The sequence below is a fragment of the Gavia stellata genome, chromosome 10 (genome assembly GCF_030936135.1).
Source record: "Gavia stellata isolate bGavSte3 chromosome 10, bGavSte3.hap2, whole genome shotgun sequence".
Taxonomy (NCBI): Eukaryota; Metazoa; Chordata; class Aves; order Gaviiformes; family Gaviidae; genus Gavia; species Gavia stellata.
In genome coordinates, this window is record NC_082603.1 from 18,010,089 (window position 1) to 18,022,018 (window position 11,930).

Consider the following 11,930-nt stretch of genomic DNA (forward strand, 5'->3'; position numbering starts at 1 on the left):
TGCCCAACACTGGTTCCACTCAAAGAGCTTCCTTGCTTCTAACTTTGCCAAACCTTCAGAGTTCTGGCTGAACTTCTCCACACGGGGGAAACATATTCTGAAAAACTTCAAATTAAAGGATTCATCTGCTTCAGCTACGGAGCTAGAAATATATTTTGTCCCCAAAGAATTCAAGCTACCTTTAGTCTGTCAACCTCGTGCAACAGAAGAGGGATAGGCAACAGCAGCTTTTTTTGAGGGAGCTTTGCTAGAGAGTGTGACTTCGAAACTAATGGAATTAGATTAGAGATGTTTCTAGTGTCTCACGGGTAGACACTCCCTCTGCTAGTGCTGAGTAGGCAGATAAGCCTGTTCCAAACCTGAAATGGTATGGCCTCATTAGCAGAATAAGGAGTGAAAATTAATACAGACACCACGATCCCCACTTGCGCTGCTCACCACAGCCTACTTGCTCTGATTCAGCCCCACGTCAGCCTCAGCTATAGGCTCTTCCAGTTCAAGGCTGGCCACAAACACCTTGTTTGGAAAAAGAAAATGAATGCTTCTGTCTGCCTGCAAACTTCCATGGGAACACATCCATGGCTTACTGGCCGTGAGAGGGTGAAAGGGGCTCAGTAACTCATGGTGTCATTTCATTTATGTTAAACGCACAAGCTACTACCTGCAGAACCAAATACCTCAAATACTTGAGTATATGTAAAAAAGGGTTTACTAATTTGGAAGTGGGCTTAACAGTTATAAAATGGAACATCAAACAAAGTTTGATTCAGTCAGATATTTAGTTTTTACATTGAAAAACACTTGAAAGACACCATTAGAGATAAAAAATTAAGAGGAAGACCAATGATCCACAGTTTCAGCTCAAAGAACTCTCTTGCAGTTAAATCACATCTCCAATTAAAAAAGAAAATTCTCCATGATCTCAAAATAAGAAAAAAAAAAAAAAAATAGTGACAGATTCAAACAGCCCACATAGCTTCAGGGTCTTCTGAGTCAGATATTTGAACCTTGCACGTGAAAATTAGTGATACTGCTGCTGAATCCTTGGCTAAAGCAACTCTGCTAACTGGAACACAGCCTGCTGCCACTAAAATGCAAAGCTCTTTTAAACGGGAACTTACACACAGACACCCCTGGAAAACGCTCAACATGCCAAAAAAAAAAAAAAGTTGTTATTAGTATCTCTGTCATTTAAGAAAAGCAAACTCTGTGGCTGAAGTAAGTCTTGCAACAAGTTGGCGTTTGCTACAGATGCACGATAAATCCGTCTGTCACACGACAAGCAGCAGAAGCGACGCATCCAGAACGGCAGTTTGCGCCGCCGATGCCAACGCGGCCGGACAACAGGGGAACGGCCGGAGCTGCCAGGGCGGGCCGGCGTCGCCGGACAGCGCCCGGCAGCGAGGCTGCGGGTCGAGCGCACGCTCCCGGCTGCGTTCCGCGGGGCTCGGAGCGCACGCACGTTGCAAAGGAGCGGGAGTCAGACACGGAACGGCGGAGTTGGAGCCGTGCGATGTGCGAACGGTCGTAACGAGGGCGGTGGGGGATCCGCGCGGCTTTGCCAGCGGGCGTGGGGCTTCCCGGGTGGCCGCAGCCGCCGGACGGAGGCTGAAGAAGGGCACTTCAGCTCCCCCCGAGGAGCCGCCCCTCAGCACCGCTCCGCCGGGCCAGGCGCCCGTTCCGACCGGCCCCACGGGACGTGCCCCCCGCGGGGATCAGCCGGGACCGGGGCGGGCAGAGCAGGGTCTCCCCAGGGACGAGCAGGCCGCGCCGCGCCGAGGAGGATCCCCCCCGTCCCCGCGAAGGGGCCGCGCGGTACCGGCGAGACCGGCGCCCCCGGGCCGCCACGGCCGCAGCCCGCCTGGCGGGGGGGGCTGGGGGGGAAACGCGGGTTGGCCGCGGTGCGGAGGAGGCGGGAGGGGGCCGGGGGGGGGCTCGCGCGGGGACTCACGCGGGCTGCCGTAACGCGCCAGGGTTTTGCCTGCTGCCGCCTTTCGCTGACTGCCCCTTCGCGACCAATCCCGGCCCTCGGCGGAAGCCGCGGCCCCGGCCAATGGGACCGCCTGTCGGGGGAAGGCGCGCTGCTATTGGCCGGCCGGCGAGGAGAGGCCCGCCTAGAGCGGTGACCGGTGGCCGGCGGCGCGCGCGAGGCTCAGGCGGCGCGGCGGGCTGAGGGCTGGCGGGGGGGGGCGCGGCCGGGCCGGGTCCCGGCCTGCGGGCGTGGGACCGCCGTGGGGCCGCAGCGCGGGAGCGCAGCCCGTCGGCGCAGCCCGTCCGCTGGTGGGGCGGCGGGTGAGGGCCGGGCCGGGCCGCGGCTACAGCCCCGCCGCCCCGCGCAGCCGTGCTCCGGCCGAGGGGCGGGCAGCGCGGCCCGGCTCGCCCCTGGTCGCCGCCACCGGCTGCCTGGGACTCGTAGCGAACAATATTCCGCCCTTATAAATTTTCTTTTCTGCATGTGATTATTGCGATATAAATACAGTCCCTGGGTAGGATCCTGTTCTCATCAGCTCCGCTGTAAATTCAGTTAAATAGTCGAGCGGCCATGAAACTACCCTCCACTTACACCACTACCAAGGGCGAAGATAACTTGTCTCGCAGCTTTGTCTTACTGCCTAATTATGTAACAAAAGGGATTGCACAGAATGCAAAATGAAAAATAAATACGCATCTTGATTCTGGTCTGCGCTGTAGCCACTGACCAACAATAAGCAGGACTGGGAAAAGGGGCCGTTTATTGGAATTACATTTTGCTGTTGTTTAAGGTGGTGGGATCTTACTGAAGCCAGTGCAGTTGCAAAGAATTTAGCGCTTTTTGTCTTTTATCCATTTTGGTCCCTATTTTTTTATTATTTTAAGATAATAAAACATTGCTGTTGTTGAAGACTCGCTCCCCTGCATTTGATAATGGATAGATCTCTTGTTCACTAGAATATGAACTGTAATTCTCTTCTTTATTGCGTAGAGATATCTAACTGCACCCCTTGGTCAGTAACAACCAAGCCTGGGGTTGCGGAAGTTCCCAAGGCAACTTTGTAACTTGGCTATTACCTTATAATAAGCTGTGCTTAGATTAACAAAAATGTTAAAAGCAGAAACAGGTTCCACCACTTTTGCCAACTTGCGTAGTCTCCTATTGCACAGTTTAGAAGGAGGGTGCAGAAACGAGTTGCTGAGCTGCTTTGGTGTTTTGGGGGGGTTTGTTTTGATGTGTGTGGGATTTTTTTCCAACAGTTGTTCTAATTTGCACTTTCTGTTAAAAGCTCTAACAAACCAATGCAGCAGCTTGAGATTTAGCTAAGTTAAGTATGCCAACTCTCAATGATTTCAGTGAAGAGTGACAGTATTTAAAAGCAGATTATAGCAAACGTGAATTAAATGAGGGATAATGACAAAATAATGCAGGCCAAATTATGTTCTTTCTTTTATCCATGTAATCTTACAGAAGCTGGAAGGGCAGCATAAACATTCATGAGCGCAGGCTTGTCCTAGTGCTAATGACAGGCACCATCATTCTAAACTAACCTCTTGGGACAATCTTAGCTGCAGTCATTTCTGAATACTGTATTGAACCATGGATTACTTTTTCAAATTAATACTTGCAGAACAGCTGGTGATTATTTCTGAGTTGCATATTTAACCCTGCTGCCTCCTGGCCAGGTCAGGGTTTCAGCCAACCTCCTTGGCCTCCCTGCCTTGGAGTTGTCATCATGTAGAATACTGACTCATCACCGTTTCTATACAGCTCCCATTATTGGCATTTCTCTGTCAGTCATATCCGTACTACCTTTCTCCCCACCACTTAGGCTGCATTCACACAGGGTGAAAAATCCACTTCATTGTATCTTTTGATCTAGACCCTGTCTAGCTGTGGTTTCTTTCCCTGCAATATCTCAATTTATCTTGGTTCCAACACCTAGACCTAGGTTGTTTATATCTACCCTGATCACTTGTTCCTCTCCATTGCCTCCTTTCCTACTGACCCAAACGTGTTGTGCTCTCTTGTGCTGTCTTTCCAGTGATTCTGGTTCTCCATCATGTCAAATTTACATTTATTTGTTCTCATGAGCATAACTGCACTTGTAATATAATCTGATATTGTCTCTTATTTTATTGTCCTACTCCTTTTAGTCTGCCAGAAATGACAGCCTTGATGCTCGCCTTCATTTATCTCTCTAAAAAAGGCTTTTATTTTCTTGCTTCTCCTCTGTTTAAGGAGGAAGTTCAGTCAAACTGGCTATGACTCTCCTCATATGAATATCTTCTCAAAAGTCACCTCTTCATCAATGTCTTTCTTCACGTACATCTTCACAGGACAGTGACAGATTATGTGTACTGTTTCCACTATATTTCCTCAGTACTTGGCTTAAGCATCTCTAGCTTATTTCTGCTTCATTCAGAAAGAATGTAGACTAGTTAAAGGCACAGCTTCTGCTTTGCTTCTGCACAGCTTCTGTGCCATTGCTACAGCATGAGACTTTCCTTTTCTGTTGGCTTGGGTAAGCAGAAATCCCATCTTCGCTGTTGGGGCAGAGAAGGCTCCATCTTCTCATTCAACACTCAGCTTCCAGTTCTAACAATGCACCAAGGTAGAAACTTCTCAGAAGGAAAGAGAAGAAATTACATCGAGTGAATATGACAAACAAAGCAGCATGTCTAATGCTCTGCAAGCCAAACTGCTCACTGTTTTCTCTTGTGGCTTTATCTCTAGGTTGGATCTGAAGGATGAGAAGCCAAATGACAAGCCAAGCCCATGCAGAACGTTCCTTACGGCTGACAAGCAATTGCCAAAGCCCACCTCTGGGAGCTCTCCAAGAAAGGATCAAAACATTGCTGTGCGATTGCATCCACTGCTGCCAGAATCTGCAGCTGAATCTAACTTTTTATATCTGCTGACAGATCTAAAAGAATCCGTGCTGACACTAGAGCACGTCTATTAACCTCTGCCTAGGTCAATTAAACTAGTAGAAGTCTCCCTGTGTTTGTACTGTCCTCCAGCCTAGAAAAAAGATAAGCAAGATCCAGGAAGATAATTGATGAATGTATCCAGCACAGACAGAAGTAGGAGATCCTTACATTCCCCTGCTGCCAAGAACATCTACTCATAAATTAGAAACTTAGAATTAGAAATCAGGAACTACTGAGAAATGAGCAAATAAAGGTAGTTATTGCCCTGGCAATATTAAAAATTTATATACACATACACATACATACAAAATTCAATTTTAATGATAACAGAGACTGTTAAATGTATTATTCAGTCTTCATTAGCCTAAATGCCACATGTTTTCCAACTTTTAATTTCTCTTTTTGTTAGGCAATATGATTCTATGGCAAAATTTTCTCTCTTTAGCACCAGGTTGAGGCAAATCTCTTCATGCTATTGTGCCCTTTAGGAATACTGTCAAATTCAATCATTCAGGACTCATGAGTCTTGCACTAACATGAAGAGATTGATTTGAAAACCATGGGACTAAAGTCCTTTTTTCTGTTTTTCATTTTCCTTTTCCATACCTTAACCATTTTACAGGAAAGCTGAGATTGCCAGCTTTGCTCTCACATGCAAATGAGCACTTTCCGATGCTACACAGCCCTAGAATAATGCACTCAGATGTGGCAGTGACTGTCTCTGCCAGTATTTTCTGATCGGTTATATCTAAAATGTCAAGAATTACTGTGGTGTCAGAAAATATACCAGAATATAGCAGCCTCTACAGCCTATTTAAAGGGAGTTAAAAATAGATAAAAAAATGACCACAGGCAAAGATGCAGAGGAATTCTTGACCTTTTATAAACTGGGTCTCATTCAAGCAAAGTATGTTTTAATAAAGTAAATAGAAGACATATACCTAAGAATAAGGAATGTAGGCTCTCCTACACAATGGAAAAGTTTGAAAAAGACTGAGGAGTCAGCTGATGAGTTTGCTGTAGCAAAAAGGGTTCATGCAAACCTTGACGTATTGACAGAGTGCAGATGTTAATGGTGGCAATTTTTACCTGTATGTGCAATTTGCCGAGGGTGATTAAGTCATGGTGTGCACAGTTCTGATGCTCACATTGCAAGATGGATACCGAAAAAATGAAGTGAGTATAGAGAAGAGCTACAGAATGATCTGAAGTCAGAGAAAATGCCATGTAATTGAAGAACTAAAAATCTTAACCTATCCACTGGATCAAAAAGATGGAAAGGTGAGTTGGTAACAGTGTATACATATATGCACAGGAAAAACTATTGAATGTAAGGGCCACTTGAACATACCAAAGAGTGAAATAAGAAAAAATAATGCCTAGTACCTAGAATCAAGCAAATTAAAATAGTGTAGTCTTCAGTACCTAATTCACCACCACTGACAATAAATAATCCTTGGAACAAACAGTTAAGGGCTGTGGCTGATTCCTTGGCTCTTGATGTCTTCAGATTGAGACTCAATGCCTTCCTGGACAATGCAGGCTAGCCAAACCCAGGCTATGTTGTGTTTGAGTACAGCAGGCTCACTTCAGAGTTAAATACAGCTGCCTGTAATTTACAGGAGATCAGACTATATACACCCATAGTCTCTCTTTTCTAGACTTCAGAAATAAATTTCTATGCTTTATAAACTCTCCAAAACCTCTATGAATAATTCTTTTCCTCCTACCACCCCAGATCTAGTTTTCCTTTCCATGTATTCCCTTTCTATATTTGGCTATCCTATCCCACTTGCACGGTGGCCAGAAAAATATCACTGACAGGTAATGGGGAGATGACAGCACCCACTTCTTCTCCCAGCTGCTGAAAGTCCTCAACATCTCTCAGGGGAGTTTCCTGAGTAGTGTCCCTGGCCCTTGCCTTTATTTGCCCTCTAGGAGAATGCACTTCATCCAGCTCAGCTCTCTCTACCGAAATCCAGTCCTTCCACACCCAAATACTGCAGTCTGTTGAGGGCTCAGCTTGTGAAATGTGGCTCAGCAGATGATAGAGACTACAGCCAAAAGCAAAGCAAGAGAGCCGGTCTGGGGTTGTGCTTCAGAGACTTTTTCAGCCTTTAGACAAAATCAAAATAGACAAAATCAAAGCTTTCCTCACCAGCAATGATCCATTTAAAGTCATTTAAATGTTCTTACATTTGCTGAAGCTTTTGGGATTGCTTACAGCCTAACCGGGATACTGGGCTTGGCCAAACTGGTACCCATGTAACTAAGGGGAAAACTGGCATCTTATGGGTATTATCTGAGTGCTTTCCTTTCCATGTTGTATGTTGTCTTTACTTGGAGCATCTGTTTGAATGTAGAGTTACAATTGTCTTTGTTGTTCTCTATATATTTTACCAACATACAAGGTTTTTCTCGTGGTTAAATATGAGATTCTGTTCTCCTAATAGGTATGTAGATAACACTGTGCTTTTGCTCCACTATCTGACATAAGGCTGAATCTGGTAACCTCACTTACTGAATAATTGTGTTGTCATTGGGAACACTCACACATGTAAAATGAGCAGGACTTGGCCCTTTGGTCATATTTTTGTAATAAAAGATAAAATGAGATTTTTAGGAAACTGCAACTTATGACCATAGTATTTATGAGGCTGTCAGGACAGCACTGTAAAAGTTTGTATTATTTAATTCTTCACTCTGACACTAAAGCATCATTTCATTTATATGCAAATAAGAGTATACTCTACTGCTGTTTCTTCACTGAAGCAGCTGTTTGAATTATTCACATTTTATTAATAAAGCTTCATAAATAAGTATTTTTTCTACTCAATTGGTAGTGGCCAGGGGAGAGAATCTATTTATCAGACTTTGTTATTATGAGCTTCATAACAAAATATGAAGATTTATGGAGTATATAATTAGATGTTATGAGATTGTAATGGAAACATTGGGTTATCCAGATGAAATACTCTTTTCTTTATGCATTTCTCCTTGGTAGAGGCACTTTCTAGAAAATGGACTAAACCCATCCCCATCGCTAAGTTCCAAGAACTGCCTGTGAAAGGAACGGAGCAATTTAATACCTTTTTTTAATCATACACACTGAAATAATTTTGAATAATGAAAAGATGCCTAAGGAAGACTATAAGGAATGCCAGGGAGAAGCACGCGGGGAAAATGCTGTACCTCCTCTGGGCAGAGGTGCTGGTCTCCAGACCTAGGATTAACTGCACCTATGGCACTACAATGCACAGCCTGAAACTGCCTAGCCTTTAAACCATCATTTAAGTGTCCAGCATTTGTTGTTCCCTTCGGGTACAGATCGTAGTCAGAGTACTCCTGTGGTGAACTCAGTTCTACCTGTGCTGTGAATGAGGCTGCCCACGGGGCTGAGGCCCGGCACTGAACCCCGGCTGGGGACAGCCAGGTCTGCAGCCTCCTGATGGGTTTAGGCAGAAGAGGGATGCCCTGATGCTCTGCTTAGCCAAACCATCAGCCTCTTCGTGTGTGCAGCAGGGGGACTTTAGGGACCCAGGTATTTTCTTCAGCAATATCAGAGCAAGCCATAGAGACTAAAGTGGCTAAATGAAGTTTCTGTAAGTCCTTTGTCCAAGTTAGGTCCGTATATTGCAGTTAAAATGGGCACTTTTTGAAATACTGGGACTGAAGTCTCCCTGTGGACTTGAAGTATGAGACATATAGAGCAATACAGTCATGAGATGTCCAGTGCTATTGCACAATAGCACCTAGGTGCCTATAGATCAACTAAACCAATGAAAATTTAAGGGAAAAAGGCTGCGTGTTAAACACCTGCTGAGCATTACATATCAACCCACAGGGTTATATTATTGTGTGCTGTAATCCAAGCAGAGTTTTAATCTCACCCACAGTACCTCTGAAATTCCCCGCAGCAAAACTACTGTAAATTAGAAGTAGTTGAGTAACTCTAGGCTGCCTGGGCTTGTGTAGAGCGCTGAAGATTTTTTGTGGGAAAAGTTGCTAGCCTGTATTTTGACATTGCCAATTGGATATGGACTGATTTTAGTGCTTCTCTGGAAGCAAGACCATGGAGCATGTCTTCTGGAAGTCTCTCAACACCTCAAAATAACCAAGACTAAGAAAATAGCCTGTAATTGTATACATGACTGTTCTTGAACCAATTTTTTGCATGTGAAGTAAGGAGCTGCAAGCCACTATATTAGACTTTATCCAACCAAGCACTTAGGCGTGTACATAACTTTAAACACATGTGTAACCTTCTTGAAGGCGCTGAACTGGGTTGTGTGCTGCTGTTAGCAGCTTGTGCTAGATGGACACGTGTGTGTTCAGGAGAGCATCAGGGAGCATTCCTCAATAACAGCTTGCAGCTACTTTGAAGGATCTTGGTTCGGTTGACAGAATCAGGGAGGCAAAGGATGTTTCAAAAATTTTCAACTTTGCATAGTCATTATGGACAAAGATGCATACCTAATGCTGGTCAGAGCAAAATTTAACCATGTGCATTAATTCTGTAATAATTCACACATGATCAGGTGTTTAGAATTACAAAATTCCTAAAAAAAAAACCCCACTTTTTATGCCAGCTTGTACAACCACAGATTTTATTTTCGTTTATATTGATAACATTGATTAAGTCCTGAAAGCACTACACCCAAAGTACTCACTGCATTAATTTTTGAAGAAGAATCAATACTGTAGCACACTAACTTTCATTTCTGGAGTTTGATTTTTAAAAAAAGTCATTATAGTAAATTTTTTTCTGGAGAGTCTTTAATCTTCTGCATGTCAAATACTAGCTAAAACTTTTAGACAACAGCAAAATGCTGTTATTCCTTTAACAGTATGTATTTGCTGCCTATTCACAGTATTATTCACAATTATTCACAATAAGCAGAGTCAAAACTGAAAGTAAAACAAGTATAAATGTCTGTTTTGCTGGGACGTCTGTGACAGCATTGTAGCCAAGAATAACAAATTTTTAAGTCTACAGACATCTCATACGCCAAAAAATTTCTCTTTGAAAATAGACTCAGATTCTAACCCCTAGGACATTTTATGAAGCTTTATTTACAAAAAAAAAAGTAGTAAAAGGAGCAGAAAAATATTCTTGACGTCCATGCTAATTTTGGTATGTTTGGTCCCCCATGGCTGAAAATTGAAAACAAAATCAGCTTGTGTATCACCTAGAAAGTAAAGTTGTAGACTATTTGCAATACACTAGTAAGGCTAGAATTAAAAGTACAGATGAGTTCAGAAAATATGCATACAGCATTCTTCAATTACATAGTTTCACCTACTGAATTCAGTAAATACTGAATCGGGAGGCATGAGTTGTCACCTGCATGTTACATCATTTTGTGGGCCTGAGTGGAAGGGATAAGTTACTGATCCAAAAAATTCATAAGCAGTTCCTTCCTCTCCACTCCTGGTAGAGGACAGATGCTAATTTTCACTACTGAAATGAATGGGAATTTTACTCCTAGCTCTGCAAAGGGAGGAAAACCAGGGGTATTAATATGATGGGGGGGTTTCCCCTCTTTTTTTGGAAGTAGTTACGCATATTCAGACTTGCCAGGGCCCTGGGGGCACTGATGGGCCTGATCAGCCCTTATCAGCCCCACCTGGGGCCTCTCCCCACCCTGCCCAGGACCCTATTTCAGCCCAGACTGGGGCCATCACTCTGTGCTCTGGTGATGCTGTAACAGTGCTGGTCTCCAGCTCCCTACAGCCCTGCCTGGCCATGGCCTAGCCTTGGGCTATCCTGGTGCCCAGGGAGGTGCCGGACGGGTGCTGCTCCTGCCCAGCTTCCTGGCCAGGGATGGTGGGATGAGCCTTGGCTGGTGAGGTCCTGCCCTCCCCACCTGTGGGAATCCCTCCCAACCCACAGCATAAGGGAGCTGCCAGCCTTTGATGTGCCCTGACAAGAATATTATTATAGCTGGATTTTACTGAGGGAAAAATCCAGCACTCATCATATCAGTTCTCCATTACTTCTCTGCTCCATTAGAGATGTACAGCAGAGACTCTCCGTGAAAGCCTTCCAGACAGGTAGGTCTTGACCTGTATGCTTCCAGCCTGGCAGCTCTCTTTACATGTAAATTGTATGTGCTCCTGGTTCAAACTCCCAGGTTCTTTGGCCAAAGGCAGCAAATACAGAAATTTAAACGGGGAGCCATATATCCTAGTCTAGGCAACTAAGTAACCTGACTTTTAGGCTCTCACAGCCCAGCAGTAAATCAGAACAATTACTCAGTTGGGGTTGTGATATACTTACAGCTTGCTTCTGTTGCCACTTCAGTTTTTTCTTGGGGTAACAATACTAAAATTTGAGAAAAGCAATTAATTTCTTGCAATCTGCTCATACTGAAAGTAGTCGTACCTCTAAGTCAGCTGTGTCCAATACTACGGCAGTGCCTACCAGCTACTGTAGGGATAATAGTTATTGAACTTGGACATATAACCTTTTGTTTCTTTTTTTTTCTGCTTTCACTAAGAGGAGAGGATAACATGCCTTGGAAACGCATTCTTTAAAGTGTGTACTGGTGCGCTGCAGAGCTTGTTCTATATTAAATTCCAGGGATGAATTCTCTTGTGAGTAGTTTGCTGTAACTTGACTCATTCATTTATTTTTAAAGAAAATTGTCTGACTTTTTTTTCCTTTTTCTTTACTCTTAGCTACAGGTAATGAAATGAAAACTAGCTTCATTGTTATGGTGTGAAAAACTATAATGAGCTGAGTTTCCTAATTACATGAAAAGGTTCTAACTTCTGTGAGCTGCTAAAGGAAAAAGTTGAAGTTTACTGTGGCACCCCTCCCCTGTGACAGGCGTAGCTCTGTGTCAGGATACAGCAGAAGGCCCTTCTTGGGCTCTAGCAGAGGGAGGACAGTGACGCGATGGTGTGGGAAGGCTGTTCTGTTTCTTCTCCTCCCCACATGAGAAAGCATGCTGTGTTTCTAGTCTACTATGACCTCTGGCAAATACATGGGAGCCATGCTTTCCTTATTATCAAGTTACATG